Below are 25,112 nucleotides of genomic sequence, written 5' to 3' on the forward strand. Positions count from 1 at the left end.
CTTCTCCCTTGCTTTTTCAGTCTTTCTGTTGCAACAGTTGCTCGTGCTAGAGTGCATGTATTTGCAAAAGTAATTCCATGAAAATTGGGGGCCTTCTTACATGCACAAGTTTTTACAGATGTGACTAAATTGCACTAAAGCCCTAACTCATAAGGAATGGCATTCTTGTGATCTCTAATGTAGCGGTGGAGAAGAAATGTGTTGTGTTTCTTGGTGTGGACCCCTGTAGCCCATGCAGCAGCAGGATTAATTGGGAGCAATCCTGTATGAATTTTCCTTTGATAGCTGCAAGAAAGGGCCATAATGATAGACGTTGTGTTGCGTGTCCCTTTATCTCCTTGCTCGCTTCTACTTGTACCTCTTGGCCAGGTTATTTCCCTGCGAGGACTTTCCCAACATGCACAAATAGCCTGGAGTGGCCATTGTGGGTGGATTGCCACAGTGGTTTGTCGAATGGGGTCTGTTTTGTACTTTTGCCCGTGGGGACTGGTTTCCAGGACCAGGGTTCCCAGATAAGTGGTTTCATGGGTCCTACTCAAACACAGCTGTTGGCTCTCCAGCAGAAGTGAAGAGGGAGGTGAGTGAGTGCATTTAGCCTCTTGTGGGTGAAGCGTTTTAGTAAAGGAGTGTCGGTGCTTTATCGATGCTCGTCACTGGTGACTGGGAAAGTTCTCCGATGGTTAAATGCCTCCTACCTATGAAAATATTTTGCTGTCCTGGGTGGTTTTATGCAAAAATATTTGAAAAGTCAAGTGACAGGGAATGTGGTGCTCAATTGTTTTCTGTGATTTATGCTCTGATTTATGCAGCCAGGCAGCCTACATCACCCAAGAAAACAGTGTGAGTGTGTGAGCAGGGATTGGATAGCGTTCTGCCGTGGCCCGTGGGGTTGGAGGGCTTAATCAGCTATTAGAAGAAGATAATAGGAAATACAGTTTACAAAGAGCCTGTTTAGAGAGTTGAGTCCTATGTCAATTCTAATATAATATTCAAGAAGTAGTTTGCAATTTCACTCTAATCCTTTCAGGTTTATTTTTCATTTTTGTTAGCTTATTTTTCTGCCAAGCAATTGCCTGCTGCAACTATTTGCTACAGGACTTGGCTTCTCTAGGCTGCTGTTGCTGTCTGGACTGAATATTGCTGTTTACTTGTATAGTAATACAGAGACCTTTGGATCTGGGATCAAAGCTCCATTGTGCTAGATATTACACAGACCTAGTTTATTAAGAAGACAAGTATTCTCTGTCCCAGGGATGTACGGTGTTACCGTGTGATGACAAGAAGTGAAGGATCAAGGTAACAGGAAAGCATTTACAGGCAGTATGATAAGCAACAGTCACTGCATACCAGCTGTCTTGTTTTGAAGTGATAAAGGCTTGTGCCTGCAAGAAAAAATTATAATGGGTCAAAAATGTTGTTCTTCCCAGCAAAACATTGTTCATCAAAGTTTTTTCATTTTTGTTACTGCTGCAAACTGTTTGCAGTGTTTTTTCAGCTCGGAAAGGGTTTTGCTGCTATTTGCAGGACTGCAGCCAACTCCTCCAATCAGTGGGCGCAAGAGGCTGCTGTAAACATGAATTGGGAAATCCCAGATAAGAAGTTCGCATGACAAACTTAAGTGTATACCCCTTTTGAATTAAAACTTGGCCAGAGCCTCTAGTAACTCCTTGCCTGGGTCCGGGTCCTGACAGCTTCCACATCTCATGACCCCGGCACTTCTGTGAAGCACTAGGCAGGACTTGGGTTGCTGGGAAGAGTCCTGCTTGGCTCAATTTGTCTGCAGTTATGTTAGAAGAGACATCTCTGACTTTAAAGGGATTGAGTGGGGCCCAGGTCTGGCAGCATCCTTGGACGATTTCAGCGTTTGCGCAGTCAGCTGCCGTAGGAGGGTGCCTAAAGCTTGTGGGGTCCATGTGTTTTTATCTTTTTTTTCCCTTTGTATATTTGGCACTATTTTTCTTTTTTTCTCTGCCAGCAAGAAGGCAAACCTCTCCTCCACCTTGGAAGCGCGTTTTTGTTTTTCAGCTGGCTGCTGCGCTTGGCTTGGTGTTATTGCTACAGGCGAGCTTTATTTCAGCAATGTGCCGGCTGATGGAGCCAAGCTTAGGTCTCTGCCTTTCAGCAGAACAGACGGCCTACAGCGAGCAGGATTTTTTTTTTTTTTTCTTTGGTAGCTCTTCCAAATAATTGACACAGGCAGAGGCATTTTGGCCGCACACGAGCCAGTGCAGCAACCCCGAGCCCTGCCGTGCTGGGCGCTTGGCTCTTCCTCTTTATGTCTTTATTATTTGCCATGGCGATGGCCTCGGTGCCAGCGCTGCTACAGGGAAGCAGGGAGCAGAGGCCTCTGGCCAGGGCTGACATGGAGCTGGAGTCGTTCTTGCTTCTCGGGGCCCTGCGTCGTCCCACCCCACCTGGGCCTGGTGCCTCGCTGAACTTCTGTGTTGGTGTCCTCCTGCAGCTCTTGTTCCGCGCCCTCGATAACGATGCGTCTGCCCTCGTGTCGTCTTTGGGTCCCTAGTGGAATGCTTGTGCAGCTGAGCTTTATTTCAGCCTGGTGGAGAAAGATGTGTCCTGAGCAGAAGGTGGGTAGAGCCGAGAGCATTTCTCGGATGCAGGCTCGATTAGCCTATACCTCTGCAGGGGACTGTAGCCAGAAGTGTTGCATTATGTAGTCTTTGACTGCTCTGAATAGCAGAACAGGAGCTGGGGCGTTTTAAGTGTCGGGAGCACTTCCTGATGCATTTGCAGAAGTTGAGGAGCAAGAGGGAAGGGGCTGAAGAGGAACAGGCTGGTGAGAATGTGGCATGTAACAAACTGCACATCCGCCTCTGGAAGGCGGATGTCCCCTTGTATGTGTTTCGTGATTGCTTTGTTTTGTTTTAAAATTGTGCTCATAGTTAACTGCTTAATTCTGTCCTTTATATCCTCAGGTTTAACACCTGAAGTTTAGGTGAATTCTCAGCTCTCTGCAGTCAGCCGGAAGCCCAGTTTGCCAGGTAGCCCATAAGCTTGCACACATTTGACTTTGCATTGCCTCTGCAAGATTTGGGATCATTAAAATAATAAGCAGTATGTACTATATTGTCAAAACTTTTAAAAGTTCTGTTAGGAAAAACTCCCAGCCACACTTACTGACTAGCAGGCAAAGATTATCCTGTAGCCTTCAAATGTAGCATGGCTGCAATTTGATATATGTAGCTTTATTCTTGCGACAGTTTGTTATGTGGCTTTTTGAATACACAAACTGAGGATCTGTGGAAGGGAGATGCTAGTAGCTATCTGAATGATTTACGGCATTGCATACAATTTTGGGTGGAATTAAACTGCTATAAAATGAGCTGCTGCCTCAAGAGAACGGCAGTTCGGGCCACTGCCTCCTGTACCTTCATTTCTGATTTTTGCATCATAATGTTCCTTTTTATGGACTTAACATAAGTTAATGGGACAAGGAAAGGAGGCAAAGATGCCTGTAGGACTCAGAGACTTGCCACTGAGGTTACCACTGTGGAAATGAGTTGGGAGTGTGGTCGCTTTGTCCTTACGAGCGACCGGTGTGCTCGATCTGCACGTGAAGGGCCTTTAGGATGGGATGGATTGGGCGAGGGAAGTAGGGCCTGAGAGCCATAGTCCTCTGAAGCTTCAGGCACGTTACTGAGGTGTGAAGGTTGTGGGACCACTTGCTGGTCCCCAGGCCCCTCTGGAGGGTAATTCTGAGTGAGGTACCTGGAATAAGATTGGATAAATACAGACCTAAATGTGTCAACTCTCGGCAGTTATCTCCATCCCCAGCCTAACACAATAGCGATCAGAGAATGATTTTTTTTTTCTGTTTTAGGATCAAGTACCCCCTTCACTGGTATTTCTATCCTCAGTTTATTAAAATTAAAGCTATTCTGTAAGACCTCAACAATTCATTAAGTGAACAAGCCAGTCTTGATTTTAATTTTTGTGGTTGGAATTTAATTTTGCACAAGCCCTGGTGCACAGGAAGCTTATGGACATATCTGTGATTGCCTTTCAGAGGGCTTACTGATACTTAAGCCACAACACCATTATTGCTAGTGAGAACTCACTAATGCCTACCTTAAACCTGCTGAGGAGTCTATTAGTGGGGTGGCCTACTCCCAAATTGCAAAGGGGAGCAAAAGCTCACCGGGCAGTGTAAATGGTGATAATTTCAGCAAGTGCTTTCTACGTAAGGAGATTGATGTTTTAAGTGTCTCGGCAAATTGGTAATAATGATCAGCAATTCACTACTGTGCTTCACAGAGAAACGGGTGTTTGATGGAAGATGCAATTAAGTGCAGCCACCTTCTGGACTGAGCTAATGCAGACTTTTCCCATGGTCGTGTTGGTTAAGTATTAGACCTACAAGTTGTGTTTAATGAACTCTCTGCTTGCAGACCAGCAAGGAATTCGCATTTATATCAGGTACCTACTGCAGCTTTCAGATACACTGGACAAAGCTGTGATTTCCCCGTAGTCAAAATGGGAATAACCAGGAGATGAGCAACAATTTTGCAGCAGCTGCTGTTCCCGTTGGGCTGTTTTTGCTTATCGCCCAGGTGATGGCTGCAGAATGAACACAACCCGTTCCCTGACGCAACATATGGAAACGCTTCAGCTTAGATGCCTGCCTGCAGCTGTGGTTCAGGTCCTCAGATATGAAGAAGAGATCTAAACTGAAGGTGAAATTAATGCAATTTTATGTAGGAAAAGCTTGGTGTAGGAATCATCTTGCCCTGCTACAGGAAGCATCATTAGTATTGCCTGTGTACTGCAGTATTGAAAATGTGGGTCATCCCTGGATGTACTGCAGTGATATGATGATCTGCCTACTCTTTCCTTGGTAATTACTACTGTTAGGCTTTCCTGTCTGTTGTCAGGCTTTTCAAAGAACTGTTTACCATAACCCTTATGCAACCCTTATAACCCTCTAGCAGCAGGAAGCCCATCATTTTATATGCAAAGTTGAGATTTTTTTTTTTCATCTGGATCACTTTTCCTTTATTTGCAGTGAATTTAAACAAAGCTTTGTTGCCCCTTTGCTCGGTTGGGAAGGGTTCTTCTGCAGTTCTGGTGTAGGCTCCTCCCTTCGCTGATGCCCCCTGCCACTGGGACCTGAGCTCCTACTGCCGTCCTATGTTTCCTGTATTCTAAACAAATGTTTATCTATTTGAGGACTTTGCTTCTTGTCCTGGAGCTTTTGCTTTTGAGAGCTGTGGGCGAGGGGCTTTGTCACGATGCGTTTTGAAAGCCCGATGGATCCTGGGACTTGGCTAAGCTTCAGCCACGTGGCTGTGACTTACTGTAGGACATCTGGCAAGCAGGACTCCCCCTTACAGCAGCCACCTTGGCTCTGCTGCGAGGTCCTATTTGTGTGGGCATCTGTGAATGCTACCCTTTATAATCTTCACTAAGTTGTTGGGTTCAGACATTATTCTTGCAAGACTGTAGTTCCCCAGATCTTCCCAAATCTTTTTTTCAAAGGGTGTTTACATACTTTCCATTTCCCAGTAATCCAGCTATTTCAGCCATGAGCTGTCTTAAAACTCGAGTGACGTCATTAGTCCTGCTGCTTTCTTACTGTTCGTTTTTCCTATTTGTGCCAGAAGCCCTTCGTGATCATTTAAATTTCAGGCAGATCCTGAAAAGGTTCAGCTTTTGGGGGTCTCCTCAGTTCCTGTTTGTTTCTGTTGCAATGAGATCTACATAGGTATTAATTTTTTTATTGTTGTTAGTTACATGAAACAGTTTTTAGATTAATTCCTACTATAAAGAATATCAAGGGACTAGCTATGACTTTTTCTCCGTTTATCATATTTCATTTTAAAGTTGTTTTAATCCTCTTTAAAATAAGGAAAATGCAGCTGACTTGCACATTGGGATGTTTTTTGTTTCTCTAGCAAGGCAAAGGAATTTTAAAATGGGGAAAATAACATTTATCTTTCTTTACACTGCCAGGTTAGTGGAAAGCTGTTGTTGCTGTAAATGAGAATTATACCCCGTAGTTTTCTTCTGCCTAGCAAGACAAAGACTATTTTAATACAGATATACAGTACTTAATGTTCATAAAAGTCACTTCATTGCTCTAAATCTTGATAGTCACATTTAAAGAAAAATTAAATGCTACTGATCCCACATTCAAGGCAGCTCATTTGGGTATGATTTATTTATTTCTTGCATCTTCCCAGCTTCAGTCGATATGACCATCTATCTTTTGGTTACCACGGGGTTGAACTTTGTGCAGGCAGGATCACAGCTCACCTTGGTGCTCCGAGGACAGTTTATGGCTTTCCACATTGATTTCTCTGGACCTTATAGTATTACCAACATGTTTTCTTCCCTGGAGGTATGCAGAAATGTAAATGCTTAGCCTCTCTCGCTGAATTCCTAGGAGCAGCATTAATTTTTGCTTGGAACTACATTCTTTCCCACTTCATCTGTTTTAATGCTGAGTCTTGGTCACCTTTGGTTTAGCTTCATATCCATTGAAGCCAGTGATGGATGTGGTGTTAGCTGAGGGTTAGTTTTGATGTTTATTAGCAGAGCAGAGGTTACTAGAGACTTGTGCTTTTAAAACTTGACAGGAGGCATCGGAAGGAAAGGTAGATGTTCTCATTTGTGCATAAGAACTGAAAGGAAATAAAATCTAATTAGAGTTGTGGACTTTCCTGTTCAATATAACCTTACTCCTAGGAACAGATGCTACAAAGCATGTGAAAGGCCCAGACTATATCTGAAGTCCAGCAGAAGCCCATTCTGCATGCATGGATAGGAAGACTGAAAATATTCAATATTTGGGATGTTGCAGGAACACCACTGAAGGTGAGAAAGTTTCAGTGCTAGAAAAAGTGCCTAATAGTAATGATAACCAAGAGCTCAGGTTGTAGGCCCCTGCAAGCTGAAGGCTAATGTTGATGATACGTCTGTGCTCCGATGCAATCCTACACAGGGACACCCTAACGTACATGCTTAACTTCTGTGCATATATAGTCTCTGCTTGCCTATACCCCGCTGACCCTTTTCACGTACTTAGATACTTCAGTGTATTGCTAAACTGGAATGTTTGAGCCTGCACTTGAACGCTGTGCTGAACTGTTGCCCTAGAAAGGTGGTATAAATAGAGTTTGTGTAATTTCTGAATAAAAGGCTGCAATGAGTATTTCAGAAAAAGATGCTTTTTTCTGTCCTTTTATGCTAACAGTTATGTGCTTGGGTGTTTTTGTTTGTTTGTTTCTCAAAGCCAGCAGACGTTCTGTCACATTACTTCTGTACTGTGTTAATTCAGTTTTTTAATTCGGAGACATTTTTGGAGACTGTCTCCTCAAAGGCAAATAAAAAGCTTTCATCTATCCTTAGACACTTCAAAAATAGCATCTATTTATTTTCAGCTGAGAACATAGTTTCAAACTATTGATCTCAAGATTCACTTCCCTGTTTTCTTGTCTCTATTTCATCAGCTCTAACTGCAGAGTCATGATTTTTCTCCTCAGACCTGAGCCTTTAGGACCCTATATTCTTGGTTTTGCTTTGACAGCTATGTCAGGAATATTGTCTCGAAATCCAGACTCCATTCTCTGAGTGAAGGATATTTTCCTGGGAAATCCAATATGCAAATTGATTTCTGGCTGTGACCCAAAAGGGTTTCATGGATGTGGACATTGGTCAAGACTTTTCAAATGTTAGTCCTGATTTCAGATTACCTTAAATCTTTGATAAGCTACTTGAAACATTTGAGAAGAGTCTGGCTTGCAGACTGTGGCTACTTTGAAATTTGGATCTTTTATGATCTCTACATTTGGGCATCCAGAATTGCTGATTGCTTTTAACTTCAGTTTTTAACAGAAAATGACCCATTCTTTCTTCCTCCAACTGAGGAGCATGACTTAAATAATCCCAGGCCTTGGTTGGGGTAGAAAGTTGGGCAAGATGTGCGCCAGGCTGGCCGAAACCCTCTCTGCAGGAGTCCATCTCTTCTTGCCGATCCACAGAGATCGGAGCAAGGAGACTTGTTCCCAGGCTGAAGCTATATATATATATATATTTTTTTTTTTAGTATGCCCCTTAATCTCACTGTCCAAATCTTCTGCCACTGGCATTTACTCAGCAACCTTCAAGATCGATTTTGACATATGATATATAGAGGCAAACGTCTGAGGGTGAACGTCCAGGCTCTCTTTCATGAAAATTCAGTAGTTGGCACAAATCATTGTGTGTACAATTTGCAGCTGCAGTTCAGATGGCTCTGAAATGAGCCCTTGAAAATGTTCTCAAAGCGAGGGTATGGGCAAGCACAATTCATTTCTGACCCTTTGAGCTCTCCTGCCAGGCTGATTAAAATAGTGATTGGTGGGTTTTTTTTTTTACATAGTCCAGTCATCATCTTGAGTATTTTCTGTGCTCTATCTTCTGGGTGTTGACAGATGTGCTGGGGAGACTCTTGCTGCTGCAGCTGTGAAAGATACTGCTCCGTGCTCCCATCCCTTTCCTGCGGGAACTGGACGCATAGCAGAACTGGGAGAAGAAAACATGCTTTAACGCAATGGCTCTGGTAGAAAATCATGCATCTCAGCCTACAGATACTTCTTAAGCTGCCACAACGAGATTCTTCAGAGCTGATCTGTTAGCGCCCCTGTTCAAGACAGGGCACAGCTCATGTATTAGTTATTCTCAGATATGCCAGCACAAAGCTTGATTAGTTTTTCTCAAGGTAACTTCTTTTTTGGTATTGGCAGAGTGGAGAGAAGGCTGAGTGGTATCCACTGATGCGATCCCTCCCTCAGGTTTGGTCTTGCAGGACGTGTGAGCCATTTGTACCTTGCTCTCAGCTTGGCATCCGCACCTGCTACTTCTCTTGGATTTTCCAGCAGAGTCAAGGGCAGCAAACTTGTTTTTCTCATGGATATCGTGAAATCCAGAGACCCATTTGTATTGTGGCAGAGGGGCTGAACGGAAGCAAACAGATCCCAGATCTTCTACCTGCTTTTGTTTCTGGTGAGGAGGAGAGGCTGAAGGTTTGTGACAGAGGTTAGGAGCAGCCCAAGGGGAAAATGGGGCTAGGGATGGGCATGTTGGGGGGTGAGATGAGAGGCTTTGGAGGCCAAAACATCTGGTGGCAGTGGTGAACTTGGACTGTTTGTCCTGTTCCTGGTTGGGCTGCCTTGCCCTTACCCTTGTTTACGGCCATGCTGTATGTCCATATCAGTTACAGCAGCATGCACAGGAAAGGATTTTTTTGAACATTTACGGTTTTCATGGTTTAGCAGCTGGGGAATAAGGAAGAGTCTGGTGCTAGGGACCACCTAAACTTCCACAAACTACAACTGCTCGCTGGATCATCCATGACCTCCCCAGGTCGCGATAGTGCGCCCTTTCCTTGCATTAACTGATTCTGTGTTACTCCTTCAAATATATGAGGTGCTAGATCTCCCTTCTCCTCCTTCCCAGGTTTGCTTTTTTGGTTCTTTTTACTATGTAGTTTAGCAGAATTTTTTCACGATGCTCTTTTTCCTCCCTATCCTGTCTTCTGAGGGGAAGAACAGGTAGTTTTTAGACTGAGTTCCCACCCACCTAGCAGCAGAGGAAGGTTTTATTCATCTCTTCTTGGCTTAGAAAAATGACATCTTCTACATGAGTTCCAGCTGACTTAAATGGAATGAAAAGCTTCCTCACACTCTTATCATAGACGGGTGTCTTGCTAAATCATTGCTTTCTTATTCCTGTCTCGTCGGACGTGGGGTACCTGATGCTTCCCTTTAGACCCGCCTGTGGGAATTGAAGGGATTATCCAGACATACTATCAACACCGAAACATCTTGAATATCTTGACACTCCTGACTGAAAAACAGGAAGGAAACAAAAACAGAGAAAGTATTATTTTTAAATCTCATGATTTTTTTTTTCTTTAGGCCAGCCTCATGAGTTGTAGGGTTTGACTCACGAGTATGTAGTGCTGTGGCTTGGCGAACATGCGGGAGTCTTCTGGCGGTCATGAGGAGTCACGCTGAAGGACAAACGCAGCCTCATAATTATTCTAGTCTTTCTCTGAGAGGAAAATGCCTTACTGTCTAGAGCTGCATAGTTTACGAGTTTCTCGGATGCTCCCCTTTGGTCTCATGACATTCCCAGCAGGAATGCAGAAAACGGCGTTAGCCAGCCAGCTACGGGCTCTCGGCAGATCCCTCTGGCTTAGTGCTGCAGTGCCACGTAACAGAGTGTTGCTTTTCTCCTATTGCTACCTAGTCTGCTTATGGAAGAAAACTGCACTTATTTAAAAAATGATATTTACACATGCTCCCCTAGTCCTTGGAGTCATTTTTCAAGGTGTGAGAAACTTCTCTCCAGGCAGCTTGCAAGTTCTTCCAGGTAGCAAATGGGAAAGCATCAGCTGTAGGTAGGAGTTTGTACAAGAAAAAGGAGCTGGATTTTAGATACAGAAGCTTTAAATTTTCTCAGTTATCTGGAATAAAAGGCTTATCTTTTTTTTAGTGTATCTGTTTTATTTATTTATTCTTTAATAAAGAAGGTGCTCCATCCAGCAAGTTATTGGTGGGCAGAGCAGAATTGCCCTTTGGGTCCTACCAGAGCGTATTGCTTTGAAGGGGAAGGCAGTAGCAACTTCAGTGCTGCTTATCGACAACGCTTCTGGGATTTCAGAGCATTATATGAAGGATTTGTTGCAGTGTAATGAACCAGGCATTACCTTGCTTCTTAAATCAGAAAGCCAAGGAAAAATTGTCCTGCGGCTTTCTCATCAGTACCATGCTGGTGGAAGAGCTGGATGCTCTGTGGCATTTGCAGATGATGGCAGCAGCACAAATCATGACCCGGAGGGCAGCAATTGTAGCCAGATTCTTCCCTTGTTGCTTCTCTCGGCATCTTTTTTAATGTCACAGACATGGCTTTTGTCTGACACCTGTGTTTTCCTGTTTTTCTGCTCATGAGTCCCTAGTTGCATCTTTTCTTTATCCTGTCCTCATGTCCTGTTACATTATTTTTTTTTCTGACTAGAAGACCCTTTCACACACTAGCAAGGAGCTCTGCTATCAGAATATGTATTAAAACAACATTTTGGTACAATTTAAATTGCAGGACCAAGTTAGCTTTTATAACAGATGTCTATTTATCAGTTGAGACACAAAACAGGTAACGACTTGGGATCTCGCCAGCCTGCCCATCCTTGTTCCATGAAGAATGAGACAGAGCTGCAAACTAATTCTATCTTACCCTGGCGAGTCCCAAGAGCAGGATCTCCAAATGTGTTTGGGGGGTTTGTAAAAACACCGTTAATGGGGATGCAGCTCCGTGCAGAGACCTGTGCTAAGTAGAGTGTTAGAGTATTTCTGAACAGAGTTTGATAGCGAGGAACAGCGGAGGAGGGAAGTGAGAACTGTAGATGGGGAGAAGATTTTCTGGCTGTGATTTGGAAATGGATGAGTCAGTGCAGCGGATACTTTGGGCCAGGCACAGCAGACTGTTTAAGATCTTAACTCTCAGCGACTTTGATGGGAAAGCTAGTGAAATACAGACCCATTCTCAGTGAAATCAATGTAAAATCAGCAGTGTAAATTACTTGCTGAATGTGGGTCCTGCTTCGGTTTGAGGGAAGCCAAAGAGAAAGTTTTCCTGTAAAAGCCTGTCCTCACTGTAGTAACAAAAGTGAAAATGAACCAAGCAAATGAGATGTAGAAAATCTTTTCTCCTTCTAGGTGTTCTAGGAGAAATATATACGTGTGTGTGTGTGTGTATTTATACATATGTATATTAAAAAAAAAAAAAAATCTGTCTCCAAGGTAAAAAGTGTGTTTTGGTGCTGGCGATGTATGTGAAGTCTCAGCTGGGGAGGAGTGGTGTTGGCACCAGGTACGAATGTGTTCCAAGATCCAGAGACTGCATCCTTGGCATGGAAATGCTGATCCAGTCCTAAGTACAGTTTTATAAATCAGACATTAGTAAAAGAGCAAATCCAAATCTCCTTAATCCAGTCCCATTGGTCTCTATTAGATGAACTACCACTGATAGAAGCAGAGATACTAAGTCATTTTCCCAAAGAGAAGGAGAGCTCCAAAAATGTACAGGTCTCTGAGATTTTGAGAAGCTTTTGGGAAATATTCATTTAAACTTGACCACCAAAACCTTGTTATTCTTTCTAAATAGTTATAACCAAGAAAGACTAAAAAAACCTAAAAGAGCTGATTTTTGTCTAAATAACTATCTCAAAATTTATGCTGATGTGATCTTAGCAGAGACAAACATCTTTCTGTGTGCATTTAAATACAGTGTGAGCTGAGGTAAAGAAGACTAATTTCAGCTATAAATATAAATAGTGCATTTTAGGGTTTAGCAGAATATTTTTCTGGTCACAGCCTAACAAGCAGCTGTGTCTTGGTGGCCACAGTATTGCTTTGGCTTCTGCCGCATGGGCAAAGATGACGGACTTCAGGTTTTGTTGCCAGTTGTCCTGATGCTTTGAACACTTCTATGTTTGCTGAGCGCTACAGACTTATTGCTGCTCCTTTTGAGGGCACCATTCATGCAAGTGCCGTATACCAGGATTATCTACTGGTATTTGCGGGAGGAGAGCAGAAATCATTTCCAAATTACTAAGTGGAGCTACAGCTGTGCTGTTGCATAGAGTTCTGTTAGCTGATGGGGTCATTGCAAAAGCTTCTCCTCAAATACATGTCCTCTCTTAGGGTTGTGTGGGCACATCTCTGAGAAAAGGGGAGAGATGCAATACTTCTGCTTATTTTATACTTGTGTGTCCTCCTCAAGCAGAGCTGGTGGTCGGAGCGTTGCCTTGGGGCTAGGGGAAGGCATAGTCTGTTACGGCAAGCAGGCAATTTTAAGATAGTTATGATCATGTCGATTTTCACTTTAATACCTATGGGGAGGTGACTGGTTCAACTGCCCTCATGGTGTCCATCTCTGAGATTATTGCTATGTTCTCATATTAATTTGCCTTTCTGTTGCAGCAAAGCTGCTGGGCTTACAATGTTAGACTGTTTTGGCAGGAGATGCCAAATAAACTTATAGAAAATGGCAAACCCAGCATACTGCCAGTTCACTGCTGTTAGCAAGTCTGCCTTGGTCCAGCTGCTGTGTTCTGAGGCAACAGCAGGCATCTGCTCCTTACTGACCCCTTATTATCGTTGCGTGAGCAGCTTTCCTAGCGGGTGAGTGCGTTGGACTCGGCGTGTGTTGTTACAGGCTTCCTTTTCAGTATGTTCCCAGAAATGGGGAGGGAAAAGACTAACTCTGATCTTGTACCTCTTAACGTGCAAGTCACATGAACTAATCAATTCCATCTGTGTCATCTTCCTTAGAAACACCTTTTGCAAGGGACAAATTGTTCTTCGAGATGTGCTTCCCAAGCCTGGAGTGGCAGTGCTGCATTTAGCCAGGGCTCCTGAGATCCAGCTGAAGTTGTCTGAGTTCAGCATGAGTCATGCAAAACAAATATTCTGCTATTCTGAGTGAATGACTCCTTCCTTTTGTGCTTCATCCAAACCAAATCAGAAAGCCACATCATCAACTGGAAGGAAAATGCTTGCAGTCACGAAGCAAGCAGGGCACCAAAAGGGGTCTGTTTAATCATTTTCACATGGTGCTCAGGGGGAAAGTACAGAAAGCAAGTTGTCTGCAGCAGCAGACGCTTGTAAGACTTGCACAGGCCATGGGGTTTTTCTTGACGCTTGTGCAAGTGTGACTGCTCAGTACCGGGTGTTGTAACTTTTACAGGTCGCCATCTTGCAGAGGAGACATAGGCTGTACCCACGTTACGTATTCAGAGCATGCCGTGGAGAGCCTCGTGTCACAGCATGACCCTACATGCCAAAGGCAGCACGATGTTAACGTGGCTGAAAGCAGAATATGTGTCTAGGAGACAGTGGCTGACCTGGGGCATGACTGTAGAGAGGGAGCAGCATGGGGCTGCTGAAGGTAGCCAGGTCATGCAGTCAGTCCCCCCATGAGCTCTGCAGCAGCAGTGTCCTTGCAAGAGTGGTTTCGATAGAAACGTAAGAAGCCTGCTCCAAAGTCTGCTATAAGTGATGTATACTATGAGTTCTTGGGTACGTGTTTGAAGGACTGTTGTGGCCCTGTGTACCTGGCCTATTTGGAGCAGGACGTACCACAGTAGGAGGTAAGAGGTGCTGCACACCGCTGCTGCATTTGGGTTTTGGGGTTTTCCCTTCTGTCTGTGTTGGTTCACAGACTCATTCTCTACCTGTGTGGCAGCACAACCTCTCCTGGTCACCAGGGCAGTTGGTGTGGAGTTGTTGTTAGCATATGACTTTGCTTGTGCTGGTCTTGGCAGGGATTTCCTTGGTCATTTTAAACACCAAGGTAATCTTCAATTTCTTTCTTCTGCGTTTGGCAAACTGGAGCTATCTCCTTAGGTCTGCCTGAAGGTATCAAAGAGTTCAAGAGCTGGGATTTCATTTATTTCATAAATTACCTATGTAATACCTGATGATGGAACTAACCCAGAGGGTCAGCAGATTAAAGTGTGTTCATCTGGACTGGCTTTGTGGATAGGTGTCACCAGGTGCTGCTGCCCTAGAGATGGAGTCTGAAACCCCGAGAAGCCTAGGGAAGCTTTTCTTGGCCCCTTGTGCCCAAACTGACGTTGCACATAGACTGCTTCTTTTCAGCTTTATAGGCCTCTTTCTGCTTTACAGCCGTGGTAACAGCTTGTGAGGAGCGGGGTAAGATGCTGCGAAGGAGAAGGAGATTAATTTTCAGCTGCCCATTCCCTGCCAATACTTTCCATCTTTGCCAGGAACCTCTGTGTCTCAGGAAGTACACTGAAAACAAAAGCCTCATTTTTTTTTTATTGTTCTGGGAGAGCTTTTGTGTACAAAACAGCAGTACCTTTTGCAGTGATTTTTCACAGCTGACAGTGCGCAGGAACTGTTTGTTTAAGTTAGTGATTTTATGCGAGGCAAGGTTGTAGGAATGTCAATTTATTTTCCAAAATGTCAGCTTTTTTGCTTGAGAGCCCTCACTTTGCAGAACTGTTGGTACATTTTGGGAATGCCTGTTAGTTCGGACAATTTTAAAATAAACGCCAACCTGCTAGCTATTTATGCAAAATGGCTAGTCTTTGTAAATTTTGCATATTTTTTGTCTTGTTTATTCATCTTGAAGGCCAGCTTATGCAGTGTGCATAAAGAGTGCAATTCACGTTTGTCGTAGTCTGTTAAACTTGCTGAAAATAGCTTGGTGCTTTGCTGTATGAGCTACTTGCCTTTGGTCAGCTCTGGTGCCTCCTGAAACCGGAGGTGTTCCCCTCACGCCGAAGCAGTGGTTCCGATTTGCTTCTCTTAAATAGTGTGGGACCGAGCACTGTTTTGCATTTAGAGTTTCCTCTCTGGGTTGTTGCAGGCTGACAAGACGCTTGTTTGTGAAACTGAGCGTTTGAATACCTGGCTGTTTCCAGAGTGCCCGTGCTCTATTTAGGAGCGTATGCTGCAGAGCTGAAAACGTAAGAAGACCTCTTACACCATGAAGTCCCTTTCCTTATGAAGATAGGACGGATTGCAGTAACGGTTTTTCCCAGCGGTAAAGTGACACAGTAACGATTATAGCCAAAAAACTCATGCACTCAGCTTTTCACATGCCTGCTTGCACAGGTAATTTGGGGATTTGGAGAAAATGTGGTATAATAAACATTTGTTCTCTTTTCGAGCAACAAAATGATGCTTTTCTTTGTGGTTAGGTGCATTTTTTTGTGTTTATAAATCTGAGGATATTTTGTTACGTGCATGGGAGGGCAGTCAAGTCAGTGCACTCAGCGGCTTACCGATTTGCCCTGAGCTGTGCGGGGGAAGCTCACGGCGACAGGCCCCTCTTTTGCAAACACTTGCACACTTGAGTAATTTCTCTGGTGTGAACCGCTCCGTTCGGCACAAAAGCACTTGAGGGTTTTTTTTTTTTTAACTTGGCAGGGGGTTAGTTTGAAAAATAGTGCGAGGGAACTTTCACCTCTGTCTGGGACATTGTCTGAACAGGATTCTTTCCTGTCATTTAACATCATTCCTGTAGGAGCAATGTGAAAGGAGAGAACTTAATATATGCGGAGACCTACATACATAAATAAAGTGTTAGATACAGATATAGGTATAGACAAGATGCAAGTATAGACAGAGATGGGACTTGGAGGAATGGTTGTAGGAGAGAAGTTACTCTTCCGTGTAAAGCCAAGAATGAAGAAAAGCTTCGGAGATTAGCCCAGTTTGATAAATTCATTTCTGTATGCCTTCTTAAATGCCATATCCTAAAAAGTGCAAACTATTCTGCAGCCAGAGCGGCGAGGACACACATGGTAAATGTATTTCACATAAAGAGGCAATATGGGTGATGGTATCCCCATGTGCTGGGTTTGTTATGGCTCTGCTCTTGCTTACCTTCCTGTGTTTACTTGCACAACTCTGTTACAGTTAATCACACCACAAAGAGATCCAAGTTTTTTTCCAGACCTTATCCGGCCCCATATAAGAGTTTATTTCCCTTTCACTGAGTGCAAAGTGAGAGCTTCCTCCTAAGTGGTCCTTTTGCAAAATGCTGATGTGACCCATGCCACAGCTGTGAAAAGCTGGCTCTTTGCACTAAATGCCCTGCACCCATGGACATCCAGTCTGGACCTTGTGATGGAAAGCAGCGGGAGAAGGTAATTAGAGTGGGAATTAATGCGGTCCATCAGGCATTTTTGGGACTGAGTTTACAGCTGCAGATGGGAGTGTGTTATCCTTCAGCCTGATGGATCAATGACTTAATTTTGCAAGCTTTGAGCCCGTGAAGAAAGACAGATGACAGCGCTGAGAACCACAATACTTGATCTGTTGGCAGATGGGGTGCTATACTCAGAGCAGTGGCATAAGCTTTTCCCCTCCTCTGCCTTGCCAGGGCGCCTTGTATTTGGGCAGGAGGGATCCCCGGAGAGGTGGGAGGGCGGACTGTGGGCATGGCAATAGCAACCACCTTTGGCTCCACTGAAGTTGTCAGGGATTTGCCACCGAGCTTGAAGCAGCAGGTCCTTGACTGTGGCCTTAGGGACTGTTGCATCTTCTCCCCCCTTTTTTTACACCATCATCTGATCTCCAGTGCTCAGCTTGCCAGGGCCAGGCCATGAGTGAAGGCAGAAGAGGCTTGGTGGGAAGGTGCGTTACTTGTATGAACTGCAGGCATGTCTGTGGCTTATCCCAGACATGCTGCCAGGCGAGCTGGGTGCAGCTGCAGGCTCCCAAGCTCCTCCAGCAGCGGCGTGTGAAGCTGGACTGAAAACTTGCAGCTCAGCCATATTTGTGTACATTTTCACAGGAGCAGCACTAGACTGGACTTTGATCCCCAATGAAGGGGTTAAATACTAAAGGTTTCCAAGTCTCTAAGTACTAGCATGCAAAAAACCCACTATTTCTACTCATTTATAGAAATCACTGAGTATCTTTGGTTGAAATATCCTTTAAACCTAAGGCAACTGACTGAGATAGCAAATTTTGGCACAAACGGTTGAAATTTAGGGAAGTTGTAAGTAGCTGTTCTCTACTGGGAAGTCTTGGCTAACCTTAAATATACGCTATGCTAGTGACATTAATGGGTTTGGTGTCTATCACTGCCTGTGGCATTCTGATTCTCAGAGTAAATAAATGAGCGTTAGGAAAAAACATGAAACTGTAAGGATGATAAATCACTGGAAAAGGCTATGGAGGGGAAATGGTTGTACGGTTTTCCTCACTAGAGGTCTGCAAGAGCAAGCTGGAGAAATACCTACCAGACGTGAGCTAGGCATATTCAGTCTTGCCTTGGGGAGGGATGTGGGGAAAAGAAATAGATTACAAGAGTTTTTTGAGATCTTTCAGCCTGGGACAGAAGGGTTTCATTCATGATAAAATAACTATTTCACATGTTTTACTTGCATCTTTTTCTCATTTCTAGATAATGAATGTTGTCTTAAGTAATAATTTACTTTCTCTTACAGCTCCTTATTAAAAAGGCACCAAAGCTACAGCTAGTGGGTCCTCCCTGCCCAGCGCAGTGAGCGACGCAGCTTGGGAAGGCCCAGCCACCGGCCTGTGCGATGCTGAGTGTCCTTGCAGCTGTGTGCGTTTAGTGGCACACAAATTGTGTTATGCCACTGTGGGGCAGGGCAGACACTGCCTGGTCTGCAGGAAGTGTTCAAGCAGGAAGTGTACTGAGTACTATTTGTTGCCATGTTCCCACCACATGGAAATCTTCTGGGACAGCTGCATCTGCAGGATAATCAGCTGGTGTCCAGGAGCCGGTTTTGGTTGCGCGAGGATAAAGGTAGCAATTAGCCAAGTGCTGTACAGTCATAGGGAGGAACAACGGTGATGCTCTTGGAGGCTTCTTGCTTTTATACTGCTCTGCATGGAAGCAAAAGTCACCATAGTGCATTTTTCAAAAATTATGTTCTTGCCTGCTGCACCAAGTTCTGCGCCAGGTCATGAGCTACCAATCTTGAAAACTCCAAGTCTGGGATTTTTTTCTCCATATGCTTCCATTTGTGCAGCTGCAGCCTGTCTAAGGGAGGATAACTTAACCTTGGCCCAGGTGCAAGTCCTTAGTGTCGCTTTGGTGGTTGAAGGTAGTTATCCTTTGTATAGCCAGAAATAGTGCTGAGAGGAACAGACAGGAGCTTCGATGGGCATCATCACTCCTTTACACTTTTAGATGTAAGTGCCAGTGCTAAGAGCTGAGGGATGTTAGTGTCTTGCTAACAGAGGCTGCTGCTTTGAGTCACTCTTGGGAGGAGCCTCTCTCCCCTCCCGCTGACCTCAGAGGGACTCATTTCTTAATTTAGGAGCCTTACTTTGGTAGCAGAAGTTGGACAGTGTAGATGCAAGAAGTGGCTTGGCGTAGGAGAGCACTGCTAGGACACACACCTACCAGACTGACAATTTCCTGGAGTCTGCTGCAGATGGGTTGTAATTTAGGGCAACCGCAAGGCTGCTGTAAACTACTGTGGGGTTCAGTTTGCCATTGGCTATTATCAAAATTAAGCCGTGATGTTCTGATATGCACCTGGATTTATTGGCAGTGTATGGGGGTTAGTACTGCTTGTCCTGTCGGGTCCTGTCCACTCTAAGCAGACGTCTGCTCAGAAGGCTCAGTTTTCCTGGTGTTGTGGTCTCTCTGTGGCAATAGTCTTTGCTCCCTGGTTCTCCTCTGCAGCAGAAAGCCAGAAGAAAAGTGAAGCAGGATTTGGGCGTCTGCTTGTTCCCATCTGTTGTCTTCTTGCTGCTGTTCCTTCAGGCGTGAGATGCTTCCGAATCTGACCCGTTTCACCTCATTTTCCAGTTTAATGGATTTTTCTCCTCACCCTGAGGAGATTTGTACTCTCACTTCTGTTGATGAACAGAGCAGCCTGGGACATGGTTTGCCAGTGACCAGCAGGGTGAGTCTTAAGAAAAGGCCAATTGGAGGTGCCTCTGTCATGGAGAATTTGACTGTTTCGGACAGGAGGATTAAAGCTAGGAAACGAAAAGCGGAGCTGCTGGCGAGCCTTAGCTTGTCTCTGCTTGGGAAGTCCACCGCTTTTGGAAAATGGTGGTGAGGAATCACAACCTGCCTGGCTGTTTGAGTGCCGAACGCGTCTTGGAAAAAGGCATTCCTCTTCCAGACGAAGGGTTTCTGCACAGGGTTGTCCGTTCTAGAGTAACTCCCCATGCAAACAAGTCTGACAGTATGTTGGGGCTTCTCCTGGGATCCAAAACCCAATTTATTTATGTGCTAGCCCAACAGGGAGAGTGAAAGTCCCCACCCTATGTGTACGTGCAGTTAAACATGGAAGAGAAAGCAGAACTGCAGGTGTGGAATTTTCTTTAACTCCCAGTCCAGTGCTATATCCACAGGATCATCAGATCTGCATGACTAAATGACAAGATGCTGCACACACGGTCACTTAGATATTCAGAGTCAGCCCTGAGCAAGTCAGCTTGCCCTTCGCAGTCACGCTTTCACTTAAGACGTTCTGGTGCAGCGAGTGCTGCAGTGTCCACAACGAAGCTTGGAGAGAAGCAGAAGTGGGAGATTTTTCTCCTTACAGTAGAAAGTTAGAGCTTGTTTCATTTTTTGAGCTCATGTTACTTCTGGAAACACCAGTACTATGGTGGTAGTAAGAAATTTGGGGAGTGTTGCTGGCGTTAACCACTTTGACAGCTACTTAAGAGTGCTGTAAAACTTATGGGCATTTACACAGAAAACCTTTTCTGCTGTCGGAGTACCCCTGGAAGTATGCGTGTGAGTGGGCAAGTGGACTGCTTAGGACAGGACCTGCTCGTTGTGCGGTGTGAGGACACCAGGTCGCGTAAGCTCCAAAATGGGTCGTTAACATGCCAAATGCCCAGCCTAGATGTTACGGGCTCAGTACATTCATCAGCACATGCTAACCTCTGAGGCAGGTTGTACCTATCTGTCACTTAAATCATGTAAAAGCAGAGCGGAGAGAATTGTGTTTTTTGCTTACTTAGAAACACTGAACCCATGCTATATACAAGGTAAGAAGCTACTTTTTCCTTTGGTCAGTACAAGTCTTTTTAACGATAAAGCAGATATGAGTCAGCTCCCTACACACTGTCAGACTCATCTATCCAATAATAGAAGGCCATCTCTCTGTGATAACCAGCAAAAAACGGATTTTTTTTTCACCTTTGCCCACTGTGAGTAGTCCCTTACTCATCATAACCACTCATTCAGATCAGACTATTTGTGGTGTATGGCGTTACTCACTGTGTGGGAGATTACCAGAGATCAGTCCATATTCAACAACATTTGTGTTGCAGTAGGGTGTTTCAAATGGGATCACCCTGCGTACTCAGGGAATACTTGCGAAGAAATTCCCTGCAGTAAATGAACCTTGGTTTCAGGGGAGCGGTGCCCGGCTGTGCCAGCTGGGAGCCACCTCTGCTGTGAGCTTCGCGTGTGCTCAGGCTGTCCTGAAGAGGAAACCTGGGCGCGCTGTGGTCCCGGCTTTTACCAGGTCAGCGTCGGAGCACTGATGCTTTGTGACAATATTCATATTTCATCCTGATGCATTTTGCTGCTTTTGTTGAAATACAGTATCCACCCTTGGAGCTAACGGCAGCTAAATGACAGGCTGCTGGGTTGCCCCTCCGGTCCCCGATGCTGTGTTCTCTTGGAATAAGCTCCGGTTATAAGGACTGCTCCACTCAATGAAGAGGCCCAGTTTTGTTAGCTCCTGCGGAGTTGGATTGAACTGAGTGGTCTGATTGTTTTCCTTATATATATATTTTTTTCTTTTTCCTACAAGCAAAGTTGCTTTGAAATTTTACTCTGCTTTGATAAAAGCAAGGTTGGTGCACAAGCTTGGTGAGATGCCAAGAAGATCTGTTTTTTTGAAGCCGGAGTTCTGATTTGAGTGAATGTCATGTAAGGACAGCGAAAATCCTAGCAGGGGTTTCATTTAGGACCAGATGCTTGTACTCCTTATATTCCTGATGCCAGTCTCCGGATCAAAGAGGAGCTGTTGCCAGCCAAGGAGCTAAAGGTGCTTGTGTGGTGCTCTCAGATGGAGAGCAGAGTGTTGAGAATAACAGGTGCTTGAGCTAGCAGAAGTTTACTTCTTTTGGGGGCAAACGAAGACCTGCTGTTCTTTATGTCCACCTAGAGTGGCTCATGGTGGAGAAATTTCGTATTTTATTTTTCTAGCAGAAGCTATGAATGGGCATTAAGCGCTTGTAAAGGATAAATTCTGCAGTTGTAATGGGTATTTATCATTTGATTCTACCACTTCAAAGTTACTTTGTAACGTGTGTGCATAAGGTAAACTGTGATTCTCCACACCGTAAGCTAAGCCATGCTGTTATCTTGCTGATGAGATGGCAGTGATCTTTTCTTATTTGTAAGAGGAAAACTTTGACAAGCAAAATCCAGAGGCAGTAGCTTGGATTTTGTGATGCTCTTTGTGCATGGATCTATAGCACTAAACTTTATTCTTGTGCTTTTTTTTTCTTCTGTTACAGGCAGCGTATCCTCATAGATGATCTTTTTCTCCCGTGCAGGATTTTTTTGACGCGAGTTGTCTGCCTGTTAGTCACTTGCCGTCGTTTTGCGCAGAGGTGAACTCCCTGCAGGGGCAGGCTCGGTGGTAGGGGTATAAATCTTTTCCAGTGAGAGCATTTGGAAATATCAGTCGAGATACTGTGTCGTGCTGCCGGCGTGCACCGTTGCCCGGTGCTCGCGGGAGGGAGGGGAGGGCCGCAGGGGTGCAGGCCGGCTCGTCCTCCTCACTGGGCGTTCGTTTCGTAGGAGAGGAAGTGCTGCGGTGGGCTCTCCGCTCAACACGAAAGGACAAGGTGTGAAAGGCCCTGCTGGCATCCAGGTTTCTCATCCTTGTTTCTCATTGCATGTGGGTCCATTATTGAGTTTCTTACCATTGCTGTAACATTCTTTTTGGGGGGGAGCTGTTTTGAAGGCAAAAATTTGTTGAGCTGAAAACCTTAAAGCAAAAAGCTTCACAACAGGGAGCGAAACTGGAGGTTTCTGGCTCTGCTTTTGTGTGGCTGGATTCAAAGTTGGAGGCTGGTGCATCAGGCACCCAGTATGCAGCCTTAAGGTCTTGGCTTCATTTTAAGATAAAATACACAACATTTGTCTGTGTATGAAAACAAGAGTGCTGGAAGAAATGAGTCTGTTTGCTTTCTATGGATGTTCCTTCCTTTCTGGTTCAGTGAAACTCTCTATCCTCATGCAGCACCAATCAATAAACTCATCTTTAAGCAATTACAGTTAATGCAAATTAAGTGCAACGGGCAGTTTAATGTAAATGCCTAGTACATTTGTATAGTCAGCACTGGCTAGGCAGAAAGAACGGACCATTGAACAGGTTATTGACTGAATCTGTAGTACGTGTCATTTAAAGTGTACAGAAGTATTGAAATCGTGGTAGGAGGCATCAAAATAACTTATCTCTACCACGTTCTGTGATCAGAAGACACCAAGTTTTGATTGTTGCAAACTACGTTTCTGAAAGGTCAGATAACTACCCTATTGCTGAAACTTGTCAAGTCTTAATAAAATTTACCAAGAAAAGCTTTCGTGGGCCATTTCATCCTCGGTGGCCCAGCTTTTTACCCCAAATCCTCTGTAGTGAAGTCCTTGGAACAGACCGCGTTGGGCCGAAGCACTAAGCGTGGATCTGAAAGTGGCCCAGGGGCTTTCCACGGCGCAGCCCGGCGGGAGCAAAGCACAGGACACGTGCTCACCTTTAGCAAAGAGAGGCAGCTAGTAGCTCTCGTTTTCCAGACTGAAAACTGTGGGTGGAATCGCGATTTTTGCAAATGAGTGACTGGATTTGGAACAAAACCATTTGGATAACTTGGTGTTGTATGGAGGCAGATGGGCACCGATGAGAAGGCAGTGTTGTATTTTAACGTACAGCGTTGGTTCATTCTCCCGTCTCAGTGACGGAATTCGGTCGAAGTTCAGCTCTTGCACGTTTAGGTGAAGAGAAAAATGATTTTCTCTCTGTCTCTTTTGCTCACATTTTCCCACAGTATATGTAAAACTTGTGGGTGAAAATTCCAAAACTACTTCAGCTGGTTAGGGACTTAAACTGAAATGTCAGATGATTCCAGTCCTATGGTACTTTATTCTTCATAGGGCAAAATCTCTCCCATGTTTTTCCACTCCAGGGCAGATTTGCAGCCTGGCTTCCATCAAAGGTTTCTGCTTGCAGTTTTTGTCTATTGAGATAAATTGAAGAAGAACAAAAAACAGCCACAAAATGCTGCTGTTTGGCATCGTGGCGATCATTCAAGTTAACGGGGCAGTGAGCACAAATCCTGTCTCAGCTGTATCATGTCATTTGGGAATATCATTACAATAGTGCATATTACACACAGTGGTCCTTCCTCAGGGTCCGGGCCTTGGAAAACTTACTGGATGCTCACCAAGTTGTTCATGGAGAGTTTGGAAGCAGCAATCAGATGTGGCAAAACTTATAAACACATGTTAACTATTTCCAGACTTGCTTTCTTCCTGCTCCGGGGGACCTACTTGCATATTTGGGGAAAGGTTTGTTTTCTAACAGATGCCAAAAGGCCCAGATCTACCCATCCTTTCTAGCAGGCTTATTTCTTATAGCTACAGTCCCAGGAACAGGCACTAAGCATGTGAAAAAAAGTATTTCCGGGATTAGCCCCTTAGCCAGAAACATCCCAAGATGAGTAATTTTCCTAGAGGGACAAGGACGGTGAATATACCCGCATTGCTCTCCTCGTTGTCCCCCATCGCTGCCGTCGGAGCTCTGCCTTCTGTTATTCTCTGCCTTCTGATACCTCGTATTTTCAGCTGCTTTTCTGGTTAACTCTCCTTGCACATCTCTGTGGCTCCTGGGATCCTGGTTCCTTTGAACTGCAAGAAACACTGGCTGTAATTTTCTCTCTCTCTTTTTTTAATAGGGTCTCTTTAAGTATGGCTCTGAGTCTGCAGAGTGGTACTTCTCTACGCTGATCCATTTATTGCTGCTAGCGCATAACACCTTTTGTTGTCTTGCTTTTCTATGCTGTCAGTACCGTATTTCAGTGCTGGGGTGCAGCGGTGGCTGCAAGGTGGGAAGGTGTCCCACTCCCGAAAGCCAGCTCTGTAGTGAAACGGAGAAGCGTCACGTGCAGGAATAATGGTGGCGGCAGGGAAGTTTCTGTGGTACATGATAGATGTTAACACCATGAATTAAGTCTTGGCTTACTCTTCTTTCAGAGGACCACGGTCTCCTCCTGAGATCTGGCCATGGGATCGGTGGTTCTTCCATTCTCTTACGCTTCGGAAGTGAGAGTGCTGTGATTGAGAAGGGCTCCTTTCTCTCCATAGGCTACGTGGGCAACAGCTTTGGTGAAAGCAACATCCCATCAAACGTGATTTGGTACTGTAAACAACCCACTTTACTAATATTACCAAGATTAGTATGAATTTATAAACAGCTGGGTTGTATTTAGGAAAAAATGCTCTTTAGTACACGTAGGACTGTTAGCATGGCATACTAAGAGAGAGTTGGGGTATCTGCAGGCTGCTCATTCTGACCCACGGCTCCTTGGGGAGTGAAGGCATTGGGGGAGCCAAGGGCT

General features: G+C 44.6%; 1 protein-coding gene across 5 annotated transcripts in view; it reads left to right on the plus strand.

The window, feature by feature from the left end:
* The window catches only part of OSBPL5 (oxysterol binding protein like 5), a 111,845-nt gene that overhangs the window by 15,173 nt on the left and 71,560 nt on the right, over nt 1-25,112 (plus strand). The window contains exon 1 of one of the 5 annotated variants that reach the window (XM_062576696.1): nt 24,822-24,910. The exons of the other annotated variants lie outside the window; for them this stretch is intronic. The gene's annotated coding sequence lies outside the window, so the exon portion shown is untranslated. Of the gene's footprint in view, nt 1-24,821; nt 24,911-25,112 lie in introns of those variants that run through there. 5 annotated transcript variants of the gene reach the window in all.

The sequence above is a fragment of the Rhea pennata genome, chromosome 5, assembly GCF_028389875.1.
Source record: "Rhea pennata isolate bPtePen1 chromosome 5, bPtePen1.pri, whole genome shotgun sequence".
Taxonomy (NCBI): Eukaryota; Metazoa; Chordata; class Aves; order Rheiformes; family Rheidae; genus Rhea; species Rhea pennata.